Raw genomic sequence first — 20,917 nt, 5'->3', positions numbered from 1 at the left:
ATTCCTGTAACATGATTCCCCTACTTTGAGTGGCATCAATGAAAGGAAAGAACCTAGAGATGGTGGTGGAACGGGCCTTATGACCTGTGTGGCCTTCCTTCTCTTTACCAAAGATGGGAAACTGAGGCCCAGAGAGTTCACGTCCCTTGCTTGAGGTCTTCCAGGTTTGGAGCTGAGCCCATCGGCCACAGTCTCCGCTGCCAGCCCAGTACCAGAATGGAGAGGAAGGGAATGTTCACCTGTGCATCACCTCTCCTTTAATCCACCCTAGGGAATTCACTCCCCATTTAGTCAGGGTAGACAGCCTGCGATTTCCATGAGTGATTTAGGGCCAGCGGATTTCATTTCAGGAGCCCTTGCCACTTCAACGTCTGCCTTCCGGTCATCGTGAATTACCACGGTGTGCTAGTCCAGAAACCCCAAACAGTGTATGATCAGCGTTACCAACCCTGGTGAGGGAGAAAAAAGAACTTGTGTGCCTGTGAAGAAGTCATCATTTGGATTTAAATCAGCCCCGGCTAAAATAATCAAGGGACCTCGGGTCCTATGAAAAGGTCAAAGGTTTGCAGGTTTAGGGTTTCGTGGGAACATGCGCGTGTTTGGACTGGACCCAAGTGCCTGGTTGACCTGTTTGACAGGTAACAATTAGAGAGTAGGAGCTTGCCTGGCTGGAATGTGGCTGCAGAGGCCGGTGTGGAGGATCTGGTTTACCTGCTCGGCAGGTGGGGCCTGCCGAGTCCGACAGGCATGTGCACGCACAGCATTCCAGAGAATCGGTTTTCTTTTAAAGACACAGCCATGACTGCAGGGCACAAAGGGTTGGGTTGAGCCCTGGCTGGAAGCCGTTAGCTATTTGCAAGGTAAAGAAGCAAAATAAATAGTTCTCTTTAGACAGCTCAAGGAAGAAATTGCAAAGGCGTTCGGGACTTTTTTTTTTAATGTCTAAAACGAATATGTGCTTCTTGTCTCGAGACTTGAGAAAACCCAGACTGGTACAAAATGCCAGAGATAATAGAATTGAAAAGTCGCTCCCCCGTTCCCGGAGTTTTCTTTTCCTTTTTCTTTTTAAAGAGGTCATAGTATTATTGAGAACAAAAGATAGGCTCCTTGAAGGATGGTGTTTGGCTTGAGACAGTCTAGAAATGTTTGCTATTTTTCTTAGCACAGCTGTAGAAGACACCCAGGAAAGCAAAGTTCTGGGTTTTTCCTCAATAAATTGTACATAATCTGTATATTTTGAAGGTTAAAAATACTGTTTCGATAAAACAGAATTAAAGAAAGTAATTTGGTGTTTAAAATAATAGAAGGAGATTGGGATAATATTATATACATAATATACAGTATAATGGAGAGTCCACACAGACGTGGAGCCATCTCCATAACATGGCTTGCTTGTGATTCAAAGGGGTTTTTGGTAGTATCACTTCAACTTCCCTGTATCATATTTGTCATTAATGAGAAGGGGAAAATCAAGCCAAGGGAGACTGGGACCTGAAAATTGCAATATTATAAGGATCATTGCTAAAACAAACTCAAAACTCTGAAAATTTCCAAGTAATTACTTTTTTTTAACTTACCAAGTTAGTTTGCTAAAAAATAAAATTCCCCTTCTTTCACATTGTCTCTCCTCGTTGCAGAAATTATTTAAGTGACCTCCAGATAAATGATGGGTGCATCCTGTTCCTCTGTGTGCTCTCAAAACTCTGAAGTCCCAAGATAGAGTCCCAGGACGCACATCCCTGAGCTCCTGGTGTAAGGTGGGAGAGGCAGGAAGAACTGACAGCTGGTGATTACACTGAAAGCACCTTGCCAGTTCAAAGAGTTAATTATAGTGAAGCAGAGGATCTTAAAATTCAATTGGCAGAAACAAACAAGCAAACAAAAACTTAGCTGTCTCTTTGTGGACTGTTGCTGATGGTAAAACAGCTGCTAATGTGTCAAGTTAACTCTTTAGGTGTTTGTGTAAGGTGAATATTATTGTGTGCAGACCATTTACCAGAACTGATCAAAAGTCAGTAATAATAATAATCCTGAAGAGTCAGAACAATAAGAACTTACAGTTACTGAGCTCTTGCTATGTGCTATGTGCTGTGCTAAACTGTCTACATTTTCTCCACAATAATCCTGAGACAGGTATTATCATGATCTCCATTTACAGGCAAGGAGGTGGAGGCACAGAGAAGTTCCAGAACTTCCCTAAGATCATACTGTTGGTAAGTGGCAGAGCGAGGATCTGAACCCAGGCAGTTAATTTGTTCATTCACAGTTTTGAACTCCTCTTCTGAGACAGGCACGGTGCTGGGGGTTCACAAGACCATGATGAACTCTTAGTGTTGGTCCTTCATGGACAACTTAGACTTCACGGAGTCTAATGTTTGTTTCTGACTCCAATACCAGCTTTCTTCATAATCCTCTGGATGGTCTCTTAGTGGTACACACACTTTAAAGTCTGCCATTGTCTGTGACCCCACCCATTACCATACCAGAGACCACGACCTTCACCTCTGCCATTTCCTGGCTATGCTGGGACACCCTCAGTAGCAGTGTCTCCGTGCAGCAAAGTACAATGGCCATTTTCTAGGGCATATACGACATGTACACTCCAGGCCTGCTTTCTTTGCCTAATTAGTGTGGGAGCAGTAAACTCAAATTTGCAAGTCCTGTGAGGAGAGCTTACTATGGGCGTGAGAAGCCATTCTGATTTCTAAGTATCTTATCAATAGCAAATATTTGCATGTTGGTTTTCACCCCTTGATAATTAGAACCTGATCTTCACAGATTCTGACATAATGATCGCTTCCTGTGAATCCTGAAAAAAACAAAGCAAAATTAGCTTGCACTTTACCTACACATAGGGAAGCACCTTAAAGGGGTTTCCTTATCCTATAGCATTGCACACTTCCCCACAAGGTGGTTTATTTCCCAACTGAAATTTCCTTCTGATAGTGTACATAAATCCTGAACTTTGTGCTCTTTGACTAATTCATCCCTTGCGTGCCTTTGAGCAAACTCTGAAGGACAGACGTGGCTTCTCTGGCAATGACCAACTTTCAGTGGCCATGGAAAGGGTGAATGACCACTTACTTGGGGTAGAGTAATACTAATAAGTGGTAATAGTGATAAGTATACTGAGGGCCTGCTCTGGGCTAGTCACTGTGCCAAACGCTCTACATGCATTGTCTCATTTAATAATTACAGTGGCCATAGGTATGTATTATGATTACAAGTAACAAGGAAGGAAGCTTGTTCGCAAAATGTAAATAACTTACTTGAGGTCACACAGCTAACAAATGGCAATGCTAAGATGCAGAACCAGACCCATCAGGTACTAGAGTCTGCATCAGGCAGGATGTGGAAGCAAAAGGCTATTTGGTCTTTAAGGTTTTGTGATTGAGATGTTCTGCTCTACTCTGCTTTGAACAAAGAATATCAGAAGTGTTACCTTGGGTTCCTCTGGTCACGGTACTTTAAGTGGGAAAATAAACAATCTGAAGCAGGTTTTAAGGCTAATAACCAGAGTGGAGAGATGCTCAAACCATGTCATGTGAGGAGAGTTTAGGGAACCAGAAATATTCATAGGCAGGAGTTGAGGAGACTAGGGCTGGGGAATTGGGAGGGAGAGTAGGCTAATTGGCTTCAAACAATTGAAGGACTGTCCGAGGCAAGAAAGACTAGGCTGGTGTTGTGTGGCCAATGAGGACCAATAAGAAGAAGTTGGAGAGGAACATATTTTGATCCCATATACAGATGTTTATTATCCCTCAGACTGGAAAGTGGTGGAAAGAATGTTTGAATGCCAGTTCCATCACTGCAGTAAGCATTTATTGTTTTTCTTTCCAGAGTCCTTTCCTCTTTATTCTGAAAGCAATGGTCTGATTTCCTTTGGGGAAATAACATTTCCTCATTAAGAGCAGTCTAGGTGGGATAATCAGTCAAGTTGTACCATTCACCCTGGGCCAAGAGTTGAGCATGTGACCCAAGTTGGCCCAGTCAAATTCTTTTTCCTAGGACACTCTATCTTGAGCTGAGTAACATAAGCATGGAAACATGGCTGGGGCTGATTCTTCCCTGAGCAGAGCCCTGACCCAGGAGGACACCAAAATACTAGAAACACACTTATGTATTAAACATCTCCTTCAGGCCGTGTTTTCCCACCGTTTTCTTCCAGACTTTAAGAAGAATCATCAAGAATTATATCTCAAACCTAAATTCCTTACGACATGATTTGCCCTTAAGAATAGGATTATTACCATCCCTGGTCCTACCCTTCAACATTCTCTCAATTTTATGAGCTACCTATGTCTTCCCAATAAATTCTCTTTTTACTTAACTTAATAGAAATGTTTTTCTAATGTCAGCAAAGTGTTCTAACTGACACAACCATTAACTAGATGTGTGGCTATGATCTTGGAAAACAATTTCACCTCTCTGAGCCCTAGTTCCTTCATTTGAAAATAATCCCAGTAGGTTTTAGAGTCTAACATGAGATAGCATCTACAAAGAGAAAGGCACATACTAGGTGCTCAACAAGTGCTGGTTGGCTTCTGTTTCTCCTCTGAAATATAAATGTTCTGTTTTCAGAAAAATTGAGAGAGATACTATATGTAAGGTAGTGCCTAGCACATAGCAGTGCTCAATAACTGGTAGCTATGGAAATGATGTGATTATAATTTTCTGGCATGGGAAGTATTCAGTCTGGACTGGAAAATCATTGGCCAGGGATATACAGAGGTTATTCAACCATGGGATGGGTGTTTGGACATGATGACCTCATTTTTTTCCTACACTAAGAGTCTGTGATTCTATATTAGAGAGATTTAGCATTGTCTTTAAGGATGTGCAGCTCCTTTAAAGCAAAATGGCAGAGACAATAGGCTTGGTATGAGGACTGAACATGGTTGGGAAGATCTCTGGGGCTGATGTCCAAGCCAACACTGAGGAGGGGTCACTAACCAACCTGCCCGGAGAGAGCTCTGACGATCACCCAGGTTAGTGTCCATAAAGACTAACTCACTCAGTGCTTCCACCATGGTTTTGTCTTAATTAGGAACAGAGACTCATTCAAGTTGTTCCAGAAATAATGGACTTTATTGAAAGGACACGTATACATGGGAACTCTGGAAGAGCCAAGGAACCCAGCCTCAAGAAAGGCAGAAATTAAGGCAACTCTGTGATAAGCTCTTTTCACATTTCCAGTTCTCCCCCTCACAGCAAAGTCTCTCTCTTTATATTGCCTCCTTTATCCTCTTCCTTGCCAGCTGGCTATTTCTTGTTATCTGTCCATAAATGGCCATTCAGTCCCCAAATCTGCATGATCTTCTGGGTCCAGCCACCGTAACTAACGAACCTCTGGGTGTCTTTACCTAAATCCTGAGAGACAGATTTGACTGGCTTAGCTGTTGAGCCAGGCTATGTCACAGGCTACCGATGCGCCATCCCTGAGATCTGTGTCCTCACCAGGTACAATCAGCTGAGTCTGGGGAGACAAGCTCACCTCCTCTGCTACCCACTCAGCAGGAGATGTGGACTGGTCAGGAGACATTAGCAATATTTGGTAAGAGGCATCTTACCTGTGATGATACCAAAATATAAGATACATTCCTGTATATTAAACATCTCCTGTAAGGTATATTTTCCCACCATTTTCTTCCAGTCTTTAAGGAGAATCTCCAAGGCTTATATCCTCAACCCAAATTCCTTAGATGTGGTTTGCCCTTGAAGCAAATTTCCCGTGACAACATGGAAATCTCCCTTCTGTGGTGGGTACACAAGTCAACATTGAAGCAACTGGGTCTTCAAACATGTGGTGTAAAATTGAGCTAGCACTAAAGTGTTTCAACTGAAAGGCTCTGGTTTCCAGTTGAAGGAGAAGTGGAAGGAGGACCTAAGGGAAGAAGACGACAATAAGAAGTAAAGGGAGCTGAGTGAGAGAGCCAGGAAGGAACGAGAGGTCAGACGGGAGCTGCAGCTAGGAGTGGGAGGAAAGCCAATGAAGACGAGAAACCAGATAAGAACTGCTGCTCCCACTTTGGGTCCCAGAATACCTAGCGTGAAACTAGAAAAAGAGTACAGAGAGTCAGGTAGACTGAGAGAACTGGGCTGGGTGAGGGCTCGACCCCAGTGATTGTATTGAGTGCCAGCTATGTACTAGGCATGTAAGATCTCTCCTAGGCTTGGAGCTGTGTTTATTGTTAGACTCTAATTGTCAACTTGCATTCAGTTTGAACACTTGTAAGTTCTTAGCTACTATGGTCTCATGGACTCTGACTAAAGAAAAGTTCAGGGTAAGAAGGAGGATATATTTCTAAGACCAGCGAAATGTCTAAAACCATAGGTAACACAAGGGAGAGTGGAACGCTCTAGAAAGGTCCTTGAACCTAATATTCCTTGAGAAATTTTGAAAGCCAACCCACAGATTGCCCTGTAATTTGTCATAGTCTTGCATGCCATTCACATGCCTGTGGGATCCAACCCCAGGGCTGGACTTGCATCTTTCCAATTTGTTTTGAAATACTCCTTTGACACAGTGTCTCCAAGAAAACATTACCACAAGTTTCTCTTAGGAGTAGGAAGTTTAATGGATTACCCTGGGCTAACGAGAGGATTCTGGGCCCGGAATTCTGGGCCCACACTCTTCAAGTCTGAGGATTAATCCTCTTCTAAGGGGTGGGTAAGCCTCTGCTGGTTGATTACAAATGTTCCAGATAGAAATCTTTAAGGCAGGAACTTTGCGAACAACAAAAACAACCACAGAAAAACTCTATAGAAGGCCTTACCTTAACTCATTACTTACTCAACTTTGTGAATTTTGAGGACTTAATGAGGCATTTTAAATAAAGAAATAAGTTACTTAAAGGCTAAGGATATGTGGGACCAGCTTAAATTGGGCAATGAGAAACCTAAATTGCCCTTTCAGAATATTATTCACCCTATAAAAACAAATCGTATTTGTTCCCAGTAAACATGTCAGGACAGCAGCTGGATAAGACAAGTGTAGACTGGTTGCTGTCCAATCTGCCAACTTTCAGATAAAAGACCGGGATCTGATAAGCGACAGATTACCCTGAGAACATTTGCGGCGGGATCGTTTCTGCTTCATCATTTCAGTGCCAAACGTGTAAGTGTATCAATAATAGTTCAAGACAACTGCTGTTCTCACAATGTATTTACGTTATTCATCTAAAGGGGGAAAAGCTCTTAAATTGTAACCCGTGACCTGTCAAACTTACATGAGTGGTCCTGGTGCTTGCTTGTTAAGGACCAGAGCAAGGCCAGATCCCTGAACCATAAGTAAAAGTACTTGTATCCTATTCATGAGCAGATCCCTTCTCCTCTCCACACATCAGTTAACACATTCATAATAAGGAGCTAATTAGCCTACTTCAGTGTGTCCCACACTTCAGCAACTTGCATATGATCTTGCAATTTTTCTGATATCATCATACCGTCTGTAATATTATTTACTGATTTTTTTCTTTACAGCAACTCACTTTTTAAACATTTAAATAGAATATTTTTTAAATAAAATCATCAATCTCTTCCAAATCAGTTTACGTATGGATTCATAGCTTTTTTTAAAAAAAGATTTTATTTTTCCTTTTTCTCCCCAAAGCCCCCCGGTACATATTTGTATATTCTTTTAGTTGTGGGTCCTTCCAGTTGTGGCATGTGGGATGCCACCTCAGCATGGCTTGACGATTGGTGCCATGTCTGCACCCAGGATCCGAACCTGCGAAACCCTGGGCCGCCAAAGCAGAGCACCCCAACTCAACCACTTGGCCACGGGGCTGGCCCCTGGATTCACAGCTTTTATGGGCTAATTATTTTTTCTAATATCAATTGAAACAAATACATAGCTATTAAAAGAAAAAATGTTGGCCCATTTGAAAAAAACAAAGCTAAAAAAACATCTTGTGTAACCGTGAGTGGCATGTAGATCACATTTTGGGAAATACTGCCTGGCTATAAGGATGATGCTAGGGGTGAATGAAACTTGATGCCATCTGCCCAGTTCATCCCTGGAAGAGGCTGATGGGTTCGAGCACTCAGTAATTGGCTGATCGATCTTGGGTTAGTCACTCACCTCCTACAACTTCATTTCCTCATTGGAGGAAGTTGGACTAAATAGACGTGGAGTTCCTTTCTGTCGCTAGCAATCTGATTTCCCAGGATTCTGTTGCAGGCCCAGCAGTGCAGCAGGAGACGCTGTCAAGAGCAGTGTGGCTGTGGACACGAGTAGTCCTCTGGCACCACACCACGCACGTGCTTCATCTTCCTGGAATTTTGCAGAACTTTGCTTTTCCTTTCACCTGCTGTGGTTAGAGAATACTCCTCCCACCAGTGAATGGAAGGAAAAGCCCGCTTTCTTGAGTTGGGATGAGTTGCAGTGGAAAAAAAGGCCAGTAGGAAAAAGGAATTTGGAAGATGGCTTTGAAAGATTGCCAATTTGACCCCTCCTATTGCCTCCTCTCATCTAACTACCCAACCACTCTGGAATGACCTTGGGGAAAAGGAAAACCGAATTTGATTACTCAACACCTAAGAGCTCAGTGATGATAAACAATGAGAACAATAATTAATAATGTGTTATTGTCTAATAAAGTAATGGCAAGTCAGCTCACCTCACTGAGCCTTTATTTCCTCATTTGAAAAAGACAGAATTTGGACTAGATGATTTGTGACACTTATGCCGGCTCTGAAATTCTTTGATTGTATGACTTCAACTTTTATTTTTTAAACAAAAATGTGCTAGATTTTAAATTCGATAGAATCCTTTTGAAAAATCCAGCATTAGGGGGCCGGCCCGGTGGTGCAGCAGTTAAGTTCACATGTTCCACTTTGGTGGTCCGAGGTTCGCCGGTTCCGATCCCAGGTGTAGACTTATGCACTGTTTGGCAAGCCATGCTGTGGCAGGCATCCCACGTAGGGGAATATGGGCACGGATGTTAGCTTAGGGCCAGCCTTCCTCAGGAAAAAAAAAAGAGGAGGATTGTCAGCAGATGTTAGCTAAGAGCTTATCTTCCTCAAAAAAAAAAAAATCCAGCATTAGGAGGCAAGAATAAAGTTATGTTTTAGGATAATCACCTATTAAACGTTTACATGTGTAATTTTTGTAAGTTTTTGGAACTATGCTACGGTCAGTGGTACAACAGAATCTAAATGTCACGTGTCTGTTATTCATTATTTCATACATTTACTCAGTCATTCTTTCTTCAGACATGCACTGCACACCTATCATGTACCAGGAGCAGAGTGTGGTGATTCAGAGTGTAATCCTGGAGGCAAAACAACTTGGGATGGAATCCATTCCCACTACATGTTAGCTCTGTGACCTTGGGTAGGTGACTTAATTTCTTTAAGCCTTGGTTCCTTTATCTATAAACCAGAATGACAATATATTGACCTAATTATAGAGTTATTGAAGATGAAAAGAGATGGCAAGAGGAAAATCTAGTGCCCAGAATACAGGAAGCGCTCAGTCAATGGTAGGTATCATCCTCTTCATCGCCATTGTTCGGGGCTGAATCATTTCCCCCCCAATTCATGTGTTGAAGTCTCAACCCCCAGTACCTGAGACTGTGACCACACTTGGAGATACGAACTTTGAAGAGGTAATTATGGTAAAATTAAGTCATCTGATCTTAATGCAATATGACTAGTGTCCTTATAAGAGGAGATCAGGTCACAAAGACACAGGCAGAAGACAGCCATCCATAAGCCAAAGAGAGAGGCCTCAGAATGAAATTAACCCTGCGGACACCTTGATCTTGCATGTCTAGCCTCGAGAACTGTTAAAAAACAAATTTCAGTTGTTTAAGCCGCCCAGTCCGTGGGGTTTGTTATGACAGCCACAGCAGACTATTGCGGTCCTCACCATCCCTATCACCATGTGCTGGGATTCAAAGATGATTATGCCATTAACTCTTTTTCAGTGAACTCACAATCTAATAGAGAGAGACAAGCGTGTGGGCATATATTCTTTACAATACAGGCTTATAAGGACAAAAATAGAGGTCTGTACCCATTAGAGGACGGGAGAGGAATGCTTTACAGCATAGAGGGTGGGAAGGTACCTAAAGGAGAAAAAAGGCAAAGGTTATAAAGGATGCTATGTCTGAAAAGGTCGAGGAAAGTCACTTGGTAAATAAGGTGGGACAGGGCATTTTAGGCAAAGGGACAGCATATATAGTGGAGTTCATGTATAACAAGGGACATTCTTTGGGATTTACTATTTGGGACTCATTGGTGCTGGAACAAGGGACCTCACCTCTTTGTGATGGAGAGAAAGTAAGTCCTAATCCAAACAAAGTGAGACGCTGTTAATCAGCCTGACCGCTGGTGCCTGAATGCTCATTTCTACTGTCCAGATGAGTTAAGGCGGGCACGAAAAGAGAAATCCTGTTTTGGCCCACCACAAGCATTTAGCAGGCCTAGTGTTTTTAGTTTGCAAGCTAAGGTAACATGACACTTCAGCTTTAGCTCAGAAAAGACAAAAGGACAGTGAGAATGGGGGAGAAATAGCATACTTGAGAGGAGGCGGTTAAAATGTAATCTGTTTGCTGTGGTGTGTACATATGTGGGGATTTAAAACATATAAAAATATGATTATAACTGGCTTCACATAAAGCCCTCATCATAAATTTAAAAAAATTATGCCTTTAAATGAACCACAATAAGCAAGGTGGGGCGGTATTATTATTCTCTGCCTGCTCATGGATTCTTGAGGATTAATGAGCTAATGTCTGTAAAGCTCTCTAGCAATGCAGAAGAAAAGAACTGGAAAACCGGGAAGTGTTATTATCTCCTCCTCAACCTCCTGCAAAGCTCAAACACCAAACACAAAACAGTCTGTCTTAGCTTTTTATCGTTTTTAATATAATAAAAACCGATTAAAGAACATTTTGTTAAAAGACGAAAAAGATTCCCCATTTTACTAATATGGCAAATTTTATTGCTCTATAGTTCCTTCATCTTTAGTCTGATTCGTCTATGGTTGTAATTATTTATATACTTTATATTTTAAATACTTATGTATTTTGCATTAGCTTTTTTGTTTTTACTTAACATATACAATTTGTTCATGTTGCTACCCAATCTTCATAATAATTTTTAAAGTTATTATGTTGATATATAATTTATATATCATCGAATTAACCCATTTTAGTATATGATTCAAGAACTTTTAGTAAATTTATACAGTTGTCCAATCATCACTAAAATCTAGTTTTTGAACATTTCCGTCACCCCAAAATTCCCTTGTGCCCATTTGTACTTTCCAGTTTCATTCCCTGCCCCGGGGAACCACTGACCTGCTTCTGTCGTAGATTTGTGTTTCCTAGAAATTTTAAGTAAATTTATGTCTGGCCTATTTCACTTAGCAAAAAGTAATTGAGGACCAACCACATTGCAGTAGGTGTCCGTAGTTGGCTCCTTTTTATTGCTGAATAACATTTTGTTGAATGGATATACCACACTTCGTTAACCCACACTGCAGTGACAAACACTTGGATTGTTTCCAATGTTTGGTTGTTATGAATACTGCTGCTATGAATATATGTCTTTGTGTGGACATGTTTTCATTTTTCTTGGCCAGATAACTATGAGTGGAATTGCTGAGTCATATGGTAACTTTGTGTTTAACTTTTTTTTTTGCTTGAGGAAGATCGGCCCTGAGCTAACATCTGTGCCAATCCTCCTCTATTTTGTATGTGTCACCCCTACAGCATGGCTTAATTAGTGGTGTAGGTCCACACCTGAGATCCAAACCCACAAACTGGGGCCACTGAATGGGAATACGTCGAACTTAACAACCATGCCACTGGGTCAACCCCCATGTTTAACTTTTTAAAGAAACAATCAACTGTTCCAAAGTGTCTGCACCATTTTACATTCCCACCAGCAGTGTATGGAAGGTTCCAATTTCTCCACCTCTTTGCCAACACTTGTTATTGTCTCCTTTTTGATTACGGCCTTTAAAGTGGGTGTGAAATGATATTTCATTGGTTTCAGTTTGCATTTCCCCAATCTCTAATGATGTGGCCCATCTTTTTGTGCGTATCAGCCTTTTATATATATTCTTTGGTGAAATGACTATTCAGATCTTTTGCCTGTTTTTAAATTAGGTTGCTGGTCTTCTTATTACTGAGTTGTAAGAGTTCTTAATATATTCTGGCCTTACCTCCTTTGTTAGATATATGATTTGCAAGTATTTTCTCACAGTCTGTAGCTTTTCTTTTCATTTTCTTAGCGGTACTTTTTTGAAGAGGAAACGTTTTTCATTTTGATGAAGTTCAGTTTACCAATTTTTTTCTTTTATAATTCGTGCTTTTGGTATCATACCTAAGAAAGCTTTCTCTAATCAAGGTCACAAAGATTTTCTCCTTTGTTGTATCTTAAAGTGGATGGAGGTGGCCCATTTTACAGGCAGGACAAAGAATTAGGAGCTTCATAGAACTGCCATGAAATTAAAGATCAACCACTGGAGGAGACCAGAAAATGATTCTGACTGTTTAATTATTGTCTCCTTGCCTTCTTCAGTCTCTCATTAGTAATTACCAAACGAAGGGAAAGCTTTCTAATTTTGTCTGATGTTATATTTTGAATGTGAAGAGTCATTTGAAGTCTTTCCAGAAGGCTCAGTGCTGAGTGTTTGCATTCTCCATAGACATTCTCACTCTGTACGTCTTTTCCACACTCCCTTCCCTCCTAAGCCCTTTAAACCAAGGACACGACACCTCCCGCTCCCTTGGCCTGGAGTGTGGACTGAGAGAAAGACCTCGGGATGGGTGACAGAGTACACAACGGTGGGGCTGTCCTGCAAAACAAAGTGAGCATCTCTGCTGGCGAGGAAATGCCAGCACAACTGACCTTCTCGCTCAGAAAAGCAGTGCACACAAAGCAGCTGGGGCTCTGCCTGGGAGCCTCCAGCTCAGAGGAATGGAGCCTCTGAGCTGGGCCAAGCAGGCCCCATACAGGTGGCCCAGGCCAGGAGAGCTGGGGTGTCTGCTTTGTCCAGGCGGGAATTTGGGCTGCCTGGCCCAGTCTCGGCCCACTCTCAGTCAAAAGCTGGCATTGATGAGGGCAGTGGGTCCTGTTTCATTCCAAGGCTGTGCCCTGAAACAGCACGAGGCTGAAAGTAGCTCTTCCTTCCCTGGGGAGATGCTGAGAATGCACAAAGCTACAGCCGCACGCCCCCCTTTCCGACCACCTGCAGACAGGACCAGCCCTACAGTCCAGGCTATTTCCTCTGCCCAAAATGACCTCCCCCCCCCACCCATCTGCCGTTCTTCTCATCACAGCTCAAATCCCGTCTAAATCATTGATTCTACGTGAACGCTAGGCACACGTCCCGATCTGAGAAATTGTCCCAGGTCTCCCTGGTGTGAATCAACCCCCCTCCCCAGTGCTCTCGTAGCACTTTGTCCCCATCTCTCTCGGAATTTCTACACTGCTGGGCTGTCATTCTGCTCTGCCCTCGGAGGCCCAGCTCTGCGGCTTCTCCTCTTACTCTTGATTCTGAGCTTCTATCTTCCAGTCTCTAGCTCTGCAAGCTGATTCTGATCTCGTGGCTCTTATTTAACCACAAGATTCTTTTGTTATTGTTTTTCTCATCATCTCCCTATAACCAGTGCTTCTTGGCACACACTTTGGGAAATACTACTCTACTTGTAACGCAGCCTGGAGATCTGACTCAGGTTCTCATTGCTTTCTTGACTCACGGTTTGATTTTGGCCTCATTACCCCCAGGCAAACCTAAGCTATGACCATCCAGCCGTAAAACCTCTGCAGCAAGAACTGCCTCCCTTCCTTAAATATATATATTTTTAGTTGTAAGTGGCTTTTGCTATGGATAAAATTACCCTATAGTGGAGGAGGTGTGGTTGTGATGGTTGTATGGGGGATAGATTCCTCTGACCTTCTGGAAAATGTCCTTCTTTCAGAGGGTATCGAGAGTGAGGATTGAGGTTCAGCTCAGCTGGTGCCCTAAAACTCTAGGGATTGGTCAAGAGGAGACCAAGTAGGTAGACGTCTTGGCCTCATCATGTCTTTTGACACTGCTGACTGTGTTTTCCTTCTGAAGCTCTCTCCTGCCACAATTCTCTTCCTATCTCTGCATTCGTTCTCAGTTTGCATCTTTTTTTAACCCACTTAATTGTGGGTGTTTGCTGGAGTTCTCCTTGTCTTCTTTTCTCCATTGGCCCACTCTGTGATCTCAATCTATCTCATAAATTTAACTCCCACATATATGTTGAGGATTCCCAAATCTACGTCCAACTCAGCCCTCTCCTGGAGTTACAGACCTGTAGATAATTAGCTGTGTCTTGTTCCTCCTCTCTCTTTCCCCTGGGGAAACAAACATAACGAAACAATCTAATTCTCATTTGCCAGAGATGGACTGTGGGAGCTAAGGACAGAATGATGCGTTGATTCATCCATCTACCCATCCATTCCACAAGTACGAAGCTCCTGCTGGATGCTGAGCACTGGGTTAGGCACCAGGAACCCAAAGAAGAGTAAGACATGGTGCCCACTGTCAAAAGCCCAGAAAGATGACATATAATATAATGTGGTAAACACAATACTTGACACATATAAACAAAGTAGAATGGGCAGTAGAGGTGGGAATTACCAACTCTGCCTGTAGAAGACTTCACAGACAAGGTGCCTGGAGAAATTCCTAGAGGTCTCTGGATTTTTATGTATATGGGCATTCAAGCACATATAGATTGGTGGTAGGAAAATATTTACCAAGAGTGAGGGTGGGAGCCAACAGCTGGTGCTAAGAATGGTGGAGCAGGAAGAAAGGAGGACAGCGTCATTGCGATTATTGTGGAGCAACCATCTTGATCCTGAACTCCAAACTTCTTTTATAGGAGAGAAAAATAGACCACTCCTCATTTTTCACAGGAAGGGAGAGAAGGAGGAAGAGAAAGAGAAGGAGGAGGAGGGGGAGGAGGAGCAGAAGTGGAGGGACGAGGGGTGGAGGAGAAGGAGAAAGAAGAGGAAGTGGGAGGAGAAAAGGAGCCAGATAGAGAAGCCAGATAAAAGGACAAAGATTTATGTGACAATCTTTTGCCACCTACAAGTAATGCATGCCAGAGAAAGCAGATATTCTGGGGGAGAAGGATGCAATGGACACTTACAGAGAACCAGAGAGAAACAGATTATCCCCAACGTTCTCGACAGCAGATTCCCAGCCCTGCTGGGGGACAGTGTTTGAGAGATGAAAGTTAGCAGCACATCCACTCTGGGCGGGAGGTCACAGCCCCCTTGGACTGAAAGCCTCCACAGGACTCCCCTTTCCTCTCCCTCCAAGCCTAATGCCATCCTGGGGCTACTTGCTGTCCATCACCCCTGTGCTTTGCTCTGTTCTTCTCACAGAGCTGTCAGTTGACAGACTTCAGTGAGATCAGGGAAGGACTCCACTGGCCTTGGCTTGTATCCTCACAGGGATTCAAACACATCAAGGCACAGGGGAAATGAAAGCTTCTGCCTTTAACCCTGAAGGTCAGAGCCACCATGAGGCCAAGAACTGGCATGAAGAGAGTCACCTGTGCCACTGGAGATGGCCATGCCCACACAGCAATGCCCATTTTCGGAGGCAGAAGCTGTTCTCCACAGTGGTGGCTCCAGAATTCCTACAGGAGCTGAGAGTTGAAATACGGTAGGAAGGGAATCTCTAAGGGATTTTTTTGATGCTGCATTTGCATAGTATACCCATTGTTTTCACTTCAATTGTTTGTTTTGGGGTGGCTTGAGCAAGTGGGGCCTAATTCTCCCAACCACCTCTTGGCACTGTTACTGGTTGTATCAATGAGTGATTGCCACATAGTATTGTGTAACAAACTACCCCAAAACTCCTGTCTTACAACAGCAAGCATTTATTCCCACGCTCCCAAGTCTGAGCGTCTGCTGTGGATCAGCAGTGACTGCACTGAGCTCCAGCCCCAGCTGGGCTGGGCTTCTCCTATGGGCTGGGTTTGGTCTGTGTGTTCGCTCTGGGATCCAGGCCAAAGGGGCAGCAGATACCTGGAAGAAGCTCTTTTCATGGCCATGGCAGAGGAGCAGGAAGGCAATCCCAACTATCTGGGCTTGTGTTAAATCTTTTAGCAATCCTTGACCAAAGCAAGTCATACAGCTGAGCCCAAAGTCAAGGGACAGGCAAATATACTCTTGCCATGGAGGTGGAAGGGCAGGAGTGACTATTCTTGAACAACCAGCCGTCTACCAGCCTAGTATTCATGAACATGCCTCCTTCCCCTGTACATGCCCAAGAACAGCATGAGAGGAGGATAGAAGTTACCTTTACCAACTCCATCTATCCTAAGCTCCCTCCTTCCAGGTCCAAATACTGTCTTCTCAGGCCACTTTCAGTTTCCTCCAAGGCAATACCTCTTAGCACGGACTGTCACATGCCATTGCTCAGGCAGTGCTAGCTGGTTCTGACAGAGCTGTCTTTTCAAGCAAGCCTTGCAGGGTACCTCGCTGCATGGCCTCCCAAAGATTGTGATTTGAATGAACGACTCCCAGAGTTTCAACACCACTAGCCCCAGAGAGCAATGATTATAACTCATAGTTTTATAACTTGCATTTGTTTGTTATCTATGCCCCCCTCCTCCAGACTATAAACTTTACAAAGCCAAAAGCTTGAGTCTGTTTTATTCACCACTAGTGGTCCCAACACCGGTCACAAAATTGGCACTCAAAAAATGTTGGTTAAAGAGATGAGTGAATAGGCCCTACAGCAACAGGTTCTATTGTGTTAGAGCCCAGGGTTTCAGTATTTCCCCGAATGCTGGCCATATGCCTCATCTGAACCCCTCTGAAAACTCCTCCTCTCCCTACCCTTTTGCCAAGTGAATGAAGATGGCTGGATTGCAAGGCTGAGCGTGGCAGAGCCTCCTCTTCACTGCCTGGGGTCCCTCCCAGTCCCTGCAGTGACCTCTGTTAGCAGGTTACCTGCCTGGACAGGTCACCTCTGCCCTGACCTACATGCCCTCCGTGGGTCTTCTGGCCTGATGAGAATCAAGGTGTCCTGATAGGCTGAGTATTGCCTTCCTGCCTAAGAGCGATCAAGGGTTCAGCTGTGAGGTTTCAGTGATTTTCTTCTCTCTCTCCCTCTCCTCCTTTTTCCTCAAGTGCAGTAGAGTAATCTGATGGTGGAGGATTTGGGGAGAGGCTCCTTCCTGGAACATCTCAAATCAAGGCCAAGTAAGCCCAAAGCACAGTTCTCTCCAGATTCGGGACTTGCCTCACGGGACCTGGGGCAAATGGCAGGTGGGAAATCAGGATACGTGCTGGACCTTTCTGAGGGCTTTAGAGCCAGGCAGATTGGGGTTCAAATCCCAATGCAACCACTTTCCTGACCATGTGACTGAGGACCAGTTTTGCAGCCTCTCTGTTCCTTGGGTCCCTCATTCATGAGGAGTGATGGTGCTGCCCTCAGGGCGCTTGTGAAGATTAAATGAGAGTCAATATCAAGTGCCCAGCACAGTGCCTGTCAAATAGCAAATGCTCTAAAAACGGTGTCCTTCCTCATTGCCATCCCAAATGTTTATTCATTCATCTTTTTTTTTTCCCTCTAATTTTTGCAATAAAGCCAGGTTAGAATAAATATCACATCAACCCAGAAGAAGATAGCAGATTAACCTGCAAAGTCTGAATTTGGAGGAAAGGACGGTCCCAGACATTTTTTTTTCTAACCTGCTCAGACTATGTGTCTGATAAAGCCTATGATGTATAAATTTAATTATTTAAAATATCATCTCACCTTTTGGAAGGCTTTCAGGTGTATTCAGGATTTGAATTCCATGATAAGCAAAAATAGGAAACATTTAACTTGCTACAGGATGTTGGGTGATATCAAGGATACATTGATAGAGAAGATTCTGGGTAGCTGAAACAGTGGTAGTGGTATAAATCTCAAAGTCCCAACGTATCACTGATGACAAAATGTCACCATGTTGTACTTCAAAACTGAGTATGGCAGGTGTTTTTTATACTGATGTGTTCTGTGTGTTCAATAAAATTTCAGTGCTGGGTTATAGTCATGTCAGAGAGCTCTTTAAGCATCACATGGTAGCACTTCCTTCCTCTCCCTCAGCTGGGTGCGTCCTGGGGGTGTCAGGGAGTGTTCTCAAGTTCAGCCCCAGCCTAGATGTCTCTCCTGATCTTCAGGCCTATGATGGGCCTGCCTGCTGTACCTCTCCGCTTGGATGTCCCATAAGCCCTTAACACCCGACACCTCCAAAGCAGAAGTTGTCATCTCCCCGAGTCTTGCCAATCTCCTTGTTTTCCTCTATCTTAGCTGTGGGCATCACCATCCACCCAGCCATACAGCCAGGAGTCACTGACCTGCCCTCTCTATCCCTCGCTTCCCATGTTTAACCAATCTCCAAGTTCATTCATCATCAACAAGCAGGTACTGGCCATCAGCTGGGCCAGGCACTGTCTTAGATACCAGGAATAGAGAAGTGAGCAAGCAAGCCCTTCAGCTTTTGGAGCTTTACCTCCCATGTATTTCTTGCCTTTGCCCTCTCCATCCTGCCTTTACTATCCCCGCCCTGGCTGAGACCTCCGCCACACCTAGGCTGTGACTCCAGCCTCCTTATCTCCCTGCCACTGGTCCCACCCTCTGAAGTCACTTTCATACCCTGACCAGTTTTCATTCCAAAATGCAAATCTGTGTCGCTCCCTGGCTAAATGCCCCTCATTTCCATTGACCCAGGTTCCTAGGTCCTCACAGCAGCTCTTCCATCTCCTTCCCTCAAGTAACACCAGAATATCAGACACTGACTGAAAGCTTGCAGGGGAAAGGACTAGATTACAGTCACGCATAATGTAGACGGCAACGTAAAAGCTTGTGTTAAATAGCAGTGTCCTAAAATTCTCCCATCCATTCCCTGCCTTCTGCTATAGCTCTCAGAGACCCCCCTTTGAGGTCTGCCCTGTCACAGGCTTGCCTCACCCTGAAGCCCATCGACATGTGCCCATCTTCTTTCCACTCACCAGCCCTAATTCCGGTCAGTTCCCTACGCACAGCAGTTTCAGTCTGCATTCTGTCACCTAAAGATCCGGGTCTACCTTTGGATATCCAAAACTCACAAATGAGTGAGAAAGTGCTGTCTCCCACAGATCTGCACCCTTTGGCAGCATACATCAGCAGCAGGAGCTCTGAACCCAGTTTCCCGCACACACAGACAGCAGTGAGCTCCCTCTCCCACCAGGCTCTGGGAGCAGGAAGCCCCCCAGGGTCAGTGGGGTTTGGTTAGTGGTTATTTTCTTAGAGATTTGTCAACACGACTTCTCGGCTAGGCTGGAGCTTCTGGGGACAGGGACTGACTTATCTTTACCTCCTCTGGATGAAGCAGTCAGTAAATGTTTGCTGAACAAATTAAAGAGCACATGAGTGGAACTAGCTCAGCTTAACAAACAGTGAGCTCGCAAGAAATATTTGTGGAATAATAGAGTGAATCAGTGGATGGCTGAATACATCCTAAACTGCTGTGCCCTTACCCCACTTTCTTCTTAGCAGGCTCAGAACTTTCTGTTTCTGACTCAGGCAGAGTCCTCATGACGTTTGGCTTGGTTTGACCTTGGGCTCTATGGAGTTTAATGGGTAAGGACTCAGGCTCTGCAATGAGATAGATGAAGGTCCAAATATCTGTCACTTAGGAATCCTGCCATGACCTTGGGCAGGGCACATGGCTTAAGTCTGAGTTTCCTCCTCTTAAAATTCAGAATAACAACAGTACTGATCTCAAAAGGTTTGGGGAAGGATCAACTGAGATAATCTATGTAACATACCTACCAAGTTGCCTTAACGCCTAGTACGCAGCAGGCACTCAGCAAACAATGGGTGTTGTTATTGATTATTGCCATTGTCTCCTCCTTCTTATCCATGGTGTCTGGGCTCCGTGAGAAGTTCTAAGCCCTTCCCCAGGACGGAGGCTTCACCTCTCCGTGGAGATTCCCAGTCACCCCTCTTTGCCAGGTACAGCTGCACGAGGTGAAGATGTTCTGATTAGTCTAAGTGGGTGGTCTTCGAACCTGGCTGGGGAGGGAGTGTTTTGTTTTAACAACCACTCTTTTCTCTTTTACAAGAGAAAATTTTACAAACTGTTATAAGAAATGCCAACATACGATGAGATTAAAGCAGAGTTCTTCCTAATGTAGTGTTTATGAATGCAACTTCTAGAGCCACTTGTCTCAGTTGGAATCTTAACTCCTTAAGTCACTATTATGTGAGATTGGCCAAATTATCCAACTAAGCCTCAATTTCAACATCTGCAAAATGGGTATAATAATGGTACACACCTGGCAGAGTAGTTGCATGAACTAATGACTATAGCAAGTGGCACCTAGTGTACACTCAAAAGTTAGCAATTATTATGTGGTGTCTGATGCTGGAGGAGAGGGTGAAACAAACCGAGCCGTGGCTCAGGTATCTCCACTGGAACCACATTCTAACACTCCGGATCTTACTGGTTACACTGTTCAGATAATATCTGCCTAGATTGGTGCCACCACACTCAGGAACATTCCAGAGTGCCTCTACCCTGACCAAGCACTTGGTTTTCCCCACGAACTCCAATATAGTAAGCATTTTGCTTTGCAAAATCTCAGTTCTGCCCCAAGCTCAGGGTCATGTATTTTATCCTTGGCTTTAAAAGCTCTATTTATGGATGAGAAGGAAACTGTATCTAAATCACGTGGGCCCTGCCCTTGTTGCACTCAGTTTAATAGGACTCACTCTGAGAAGAATGCCTCTGCCTTTTATTAGTCAATCAAGAAAAATGGAAGCAATTGGTATGGTCCAGTGTGTGCCTTGAACTGTTTTCAAAGTCAGTAATAATGTGAATCAATTTGAATGAGATTCCTTTGATCTATAAAACATTGTAACTTTTACAAATTTTTC

The 20,917-nt window shown here is 43.8% G+C and overlaps 1 long non-coding RNA gene across 4 annotated transcripts in view; it reads left to right on the top strand.

The window, feature by feature from the left end:
* LOC103564969 (uncharacterized) overlaps positions 1-20,917 on the top strand; it is a 103,316-nt gene that overhangs the window by 45,742 nt on the left and 36,657 nt on the right. The window contains exons 2-4 of one of the 4 annotated variants that reach the window (XR_548189.2): positions 2,159-2,213; positions 7,029-7,117; positions 9,217-9,337. This is a non-coding gene — a long non-coding RNA (uncharacterized lncRNA). Of the gene's footprint in view, positions 1-2,158; positions 2,214-6,958; positions 7,118-9,216; positions 9,338-20,917 lie in introns of those variants that run through there. The other 3 variants (XR_011543480.1, XR_011543478.1, XR_011543479.1) reach the window with 3 other exon arrangements.

Source organism: Equus przewalskii, chromosome 8 (genome assembly GCF_037783145.1).
Source record: "Equus przewalskii isolate Varuska chromosome 8, EquPr2, whole genome shotgun sequence".
NCBI lineage: Eukaryota > Metazoa > Chordata > Mammalia > Perissodactyla > Equidae > Equus > Equus przewalskii.
Note: the sequence above shows the minus strand (reverse complement) of the source record. Positions and strands in the feature narration are given on the sequence as shown.